Below are 6,556 nucleotides of genomic sequence, written 5' to 3'. Positions count from 1 at the left end.
TTGGAAAGGACCTTATGATCATCTAGTTCCAATCCCCCTCCCATGGGAAGGGACACCTCACACTAAACCGTGTCACCCAAGGCCTTGTCCAACCTGGCCTTGAACACCACCAGGGATGGAGCATTCACAACTTCCCTGGGCAACCTATTCCAATGCCTCACAGCTCTAACAGAAAAGAACTTCCTCCTTATGTCCAATCTAAACTTCCCCTGTTTAAGTTTTAATCCATTGCCCCTTGTCCTATCACTACAGTCCCTAATGAAAAGTCCCTCCCCAGCATCCCTATAGGCCCTCTTCAGATACTGGAAGGCTGCTATGAGGTCTCCATGCAGCCTTCTCTTCTCCAGGCTGAACAGCCCCAGCTTTCTAAGCCTGTCTTCATACAGGAGGTGCTCCAGTCCCCTGATCATCCCCATGTCCCTTACCTGGAGGGGCGGAATCACCTCATTCAACCTGCTGGTCACGCTCCTTTTGATGCAGCCCAGGATACGGTTGGCTTTCTAGGCTCCAAGCGCACACTGAAGCCGGCTCATGTTCATTTTCTCATCAACCAACACCCCCAAGTCCTTCTCTGCAGGGCTGCTCTGAATCTCTTCTCTGCCCAACCTGTAGCTGTGCCTGGGATTGCTCCGACCCAGGTGTAGGACCTTGCACTTGTCATGGTTAAACTTCATAAGGTTGGCATCAGCCCACCTCACAAGCGTGTCGAGGTCCCTCTGGATGGCATTCCTTCCCTCCAGTATGACAACTGAACCACACAACTTGGTGTCATCGGCAGACTTGCTGAGTGTGCACTCAATCCCACTGTCCATGTCAGTGACAAAGATGTTGAACAAGACCGGTCCCAACACTAATTCCCGAAGGACTCCTCAGGGTGATGATTGTGAAGTTGTCCTCACTTTCAGCATTATATTAACCCACACAAGTAATGATTTTTTGATTAACACATCCTAATGTCTAACTAGATGTTAACAATGTCAATATTAAATTTCATGCAACGGGCTGTAATCAGACCACAAACCATCCCACAGAAAGTACAGTGATAGTAACAATTTCCATCCTCCTATCATTTGGATTCACCCACTGAAACTTAAAAGATATGTGAAGAGAAAGAAAACATAAGAGGAAGTTAGGAATCTTGAAATCGGTTATTGATTGCCACAGATGAGTGACAGAAAGTCTACCAAGGACCTGCACTTTGGTACCTTTTCCTGTCAACAGAACCTGGAAAGACAGGAGTTTCTCAGAATGTCGCCAACCAGCAGCATACTATCATTAGGGGCAAGATGTGAAAAAGATGTCAGAAGCTAAAAAGGAACTCACATATGAGAGGTCGTATCTTCCGTGGACTCTCCCACTGCAGGCAGAAAATACACCAAGAGAGATGCCCACCCTGCCACCTACCAAGCACACCAACCCCTCTTTTGTTTTCAGGAATGACATGAGTTACATCCTTCTGACTGGGATTTGGGAATTTCCACAACACCTACATTCAGCAGAGCTAAGCAGTTTTCACTGTGACAAGGTTTCAGACCCTTATCACAGCAATGGTTTTCATTTTGCTGGTGTTCCCACCCGTTAGTGATCTTATCCAGGAGTTAAAAAAATGGACAAAGATAATCGGATGAATTTCAAAGACTTCTGACTTTTCAATCTAAACATTTTCCAAACTTTAGATCCATAAGAGCTATAGAGTATCTTAGAAGTCATTGCACAATAAAGTCTTGAAGCTGAGACTTTTAGAGGTTTCAGCACTGTAAGACTGTGAAAACACTACTCACTCAGAACAAACAGCTCAGGTAACTTTTCCATGAGTTGGAATGGGTCTATTTAAACCAGAAGCAGTTTTGCTTCAGACAAGCTCAGGTTTGAGGATGGTTAGAAACTTCAGTTTATTTTCCTCTTGGAGTGATACAAGGCAGACAACCAGGGAAGAAAGGTGCTCTGAAAGAAAATACAAAGCATGCTTTTCAGTGGAAATCCAAGTTTGTAGCAGTGGACACAGAAAAATGTTTGGCAATGGAAATAAATTTCAACCAGAAACTGAACAAGACAGCTGCTGTCTCCTGATGGAAGTAGGTGGCTGAGGCAGAGGAAAAGGTGGGGGGTGATATTCTGTGCAAAAGCAACACTGCCAAAAATGTTTTCAGCGTGCTACCCCCTTGGTTGACGTGATGTGGTCAAGCCAGTTTTCTGGTGACAACCTGAGAAATTCAAGTGGTGTTTTTATTCTTTTCTTCGTTTAAAGGTGTGTAACTGAAAAGACAATGTGTCATAAAGAAATAGATCTGATGTTGATCACATAACAGATACCCTCACTACTTCATTAAGAACCGTGGAAAACACATTTCAATTATTTCCTACATCTACTTAAGTAGTATTTCCTATTAAATAACTGGAACCAACAGGGGTTGCTTCCAAAAAGCTGCCCTTCTTACTGCAGCAGGCTGACGAGACGAATGCGATGCCTTATGACAAAACTATGAAAACTGTAACTGCAGCCAAAGAGTTTTGTGAATTAAAATTACAGCAATTTTGAAGAACAGATAAAAACACAATACGCATTTAACATCAGGCACAGTTACTCTAAAATTTCACCAAACTTGTATTACCTTTGCTACAGCTCCTCTTCCTTTCAGTGTATGTTGACTCTTCCCTCAACACACAATTGCTCAAGTGGCACTTGAGCTGTCCGTTATCAGGAGCGGTCCAGATTCCGCTACGCATCCTTCCTCTGTGTGCATTCAAACTTACTCATTCTCAACCACTGAAAATGAAACATGTCTCGTTTATCCTTCCTTCCTCATTCTATGCAAGGAAACACTCCTTTCTTTTTTTAAGCTCCTTTCATGAGGGCCCGGCCTACCCCAACCCCCTGCAGTACCACCTTCAAAGTTCACACTTAATCAGATTCAGTAAACACGTTAGTAGTTTACTGACAGTATGCAGCAAGATAGCCTGAGAAAATGACAGCCTCCTGTCTCAGGAGAAACAACACCTCCTATCTCTGAGTCATTCCTCAAAAACCAAACAAATAACCACTGTCTCCACTCCCTACAATATCCTATTCCTACCTCACATGGCTTTGACAGGAAAAAAGTAGGTATTACCTTACCAGAAATGTCAAAGATGCACATACTACCATTACAAAAGATACTAAAATGCTTGGCTGAACATTACCCTTTGAAAGAAAAAGAGAAAAGCACAGATTGCAAGCAATTTCTATATAAATACAGAAGTGATCGAACATTGTTTCTGGAATATTAAGGATTTCTACTAGATCTTACACCTTTGTAATCTTTGAGGTCTTGTTTTAATTGTGGAGGATGACTTAATTCAATCCCCCAACTGCCAAGCCCTGACTTGTTACAAGGGTTACGTTATCAGACATACAGCAAGCTTTCTGCATCTGGTAGTGTCTTCATGTTTCTCTTCTACTCTCACAGCTATGAAGCTGATTGGATGTGAGGCAGAAATAATTAGGATTATAGGCATCTTGATTACAAACATTTCAGCCCAGCCTGGATCATGCTAACTTTACATGCAGCTGTAAAATTAACTCTTACCTTTTTCCATTTGACAAGGAAACATCTGAGGGCAAGTTTCATTTTTGTCATATTTTCTGGAGTGAACAGAACAAATGTAAAGACCATCATTCATATTTAGTAACAAAACCCCAGCAAGATCCCCCACGTACTGGCGGAAAAACCTCACACCATACTGAGCATGAAATGCTAGTCCCAGCAGTAGGAAATAGGAGAAAGAGGTTTTCTCTTGAATGGCAAACGCTATGAATTATTTCTGGTCACTGGTTTAGGACTTAAGTTAGAGAATATAGTAGAAAAGTACTTATCAGCTATGGACAATACGAACAACAATTACTTGCTACCAAGGCTGGGGGTTTTGCTTATTGAAAGCAAACAAACAAACCAGTTATAAGGAGCTGTTGGTATTTTCTTGACCTTGAGTAGTGAATCTTTAAGTCCCAACTAGATGAAAATGTGAACAGTTGTACATATCTTCTGTAAGACAGAAATAGTTTATCCTTGATCTTCTGGTTTATTTGTGTGATCTCCCAGGGTTTAAAATACCACTGTCTTTTTAAAATGAATCCAGGAGAGCATCACAGGAATATATGAAGAACACCACCATATATACATATATATATATATATATATATATATATATATATATATAAAATTATTATTTTAAACTACATAAGTGCTATTCGCTTGCATGGAAGACAACAGATGGTATACTACATTTAACATACATCTGGATGAAACTGAGACTTTACGTTAGTAATAGTGTAATTATTTCCTGGTCTTTTTTTTTTTTTCTTGCTTTGAAAAGTAGAAATTAATACAATTGGTATAACAGAAATACTGAATAGTCAGCTAGCAAGGGCTAAAAATATGTAACAATTTAAACTGTAACCATTAAAATGTAAATGTTTGTCAGATGCCCAGACTTCACAATGTCACTTTATATTTTTTGGTTTAGAATGTCATTAAGGTATATAACACTCCACAAATGTTTTTGTGAATGAAATTTTTATTTACACACTGTATCCAGAAGCAGATACATAAATCCTTATACAATTATTTTTCAAAAATGTGCAAGAAATTACTTTAATTTTGTTTACAAACCAAAACACATTAAAATCAATGGACTTTGGATAATTCACTCTGTGGTGTGCTTAGTACAAATAGTGCACACCAGGTCTGAAGCAGAGAAAAGTGTAAACTACAGCAATCTGGATTGCAAGTATTAACTTCGTGGCACTCCATCATCACTATAAAAATTCTTTAACCCAACAGGTAATCATATAAAATTCTTTAAGAATTTTTCATTATCTGTGTAGAATTTAGAACACTTTCCAGATACAACAATGCCATATTTTCCATATTATGAACTACCATCTAGCCCATTTTTTGTTTATAAAGAACGCTTGTAAATTATGTTCTCTGCAGTCATAAAAAGATTTTAAGAAATTGAGTTGGCAATCATTAATTTAGCCATAGCTTAGCTCACAATTTGAAAGTTGAGTAACAGAAAAATACTTCTTATCAGAATCATAGCCCATATATTGCTGGTATGCTGTTTTAAATTTATAATTCCAGTACTCACATAGATGAAATGCATCAAAACAAAACCTGCACAGCTTTCACTTAGCTCAGCAGTCAATAGCCACAGAAAGAATTTGGCTTTACCAAAATGCAAAGTCAGCTCATCTGAAAACAAAGAGTTTAATTAATAATTGCATTTCTGATCCGTCTGACAGAAAAACATTTTGATAAAAAGATGGCATTCACTACATCAACAGCAGGATAAGTGCTATATCCTTCAAATAGATCAAAGAATACAAATCACTTTCAGGTGTTTGTAACACTGGCTTACAAAAAAAAAAAACAAAACAAAAACCAAACCCACACATGAGTTGTGCAAATTTATTTTTCTATTTCCAAATATAAAGTGTTGTTTTATTCTAACTGGTAAAACAATGTTATTAATAACATCAATCCAGATACGCAAAAGAAGGAGCTTTATTCCAAAGCTTCATTTTCAAAACATTTTTCCACAATTCAATTGCGTTTGAACCCTTAAACTGTTGTGCTGCATAAATAGCCATTTTTCTCCTCTGTAAGGATCACAGTCAGTTAGCTTTTATTCCTAGTGTATCTGCTTCCAAAGGTCCCCAAAATATCCTCAATCTCTTTCTTTTTATTTATCAAGGACACTTTGTTCCCCTAATTTTCATGAAGGAGAAGTCAACACAATTTTTATGGTTACTCTGAGAACTTCTAAATTGTCTCATAACTAAATTAGTTACTTTTATATTAATGTTTCTTATAAGAAATTGTAAGTATCTTTAATGTTTTCAACATAATTTTTCTGGGTTCCTTCTCCTGGCTGGCCAGTTAACCTCAGTATGAAAAAACAACCCAAACAACCTGCAAGGTCCTGATTAAAGAAACCTGTAAAAATAAGTATTTGTGTCTACTTACTACTGATTTAAAGTAGCTTGAGCTTAGTAGAAATATCACCCCCAATTTTTATTTAGAAGCAATGTGCTACATGGCTCTCACATTCTAGGTCTAAACCACTTTACACTGTTCCTTTTGTGGAAGCCTGCGGGCGGGATGACAAAGTTAAACTTGACCTGAAGAAGTTCACAGATGAAGAACACAGCAAGGAAAGCAATTATAGAACTGGACAGCTGAACCTAAGTGTGTTGTTTTTGTTTTCTGTTTTGTTTGTTTATTAAAAAAGGCATCAACTTGTATGAGTGAAAAAAAAAGAAATTTATAAAGGCATGGGCAAAAATTTAGCATGTGTGTTCTTGCACGTTTTTCAATTCAGCAATAAGACAAGGATATTACAGCTTCAAATATTTAAGTTTTAATGCAGTGACTGCTAAATTAATGTATGTGGCATAATATAAACAGGTTTAATGTATTCAACAGTGGTATTAAATGGCAAAGAAAATATTTAATATACTATAATCTTTCAAAGATTCTGTAGAATGCATAGGCCCTCTAGCTTGTATGGGGAA

The sequence above is a fragment of the Pezoporus flaviventris genome, unplaced genomic scaffold, assembly GCF_033815535.1.
Source record: "Pezoporus flaviventris isolate CSIRO_AGI_PZ_B2104156 unplaced genomic scaffold, CSIRO_AGI_Pfla_v1 ptg000007l, whole genome shotgun sequence".
NCBI lineage: Eukaryota > Metazoa > Chordata > Aves > Psittaciformes > Psittacidae > Pezoporus > Pezoporus flaviventris.
The sequence above is the reverse complement of the archived record's forward strand: the minus strand, read 5'-3'. Positions refer to the sequence as shown.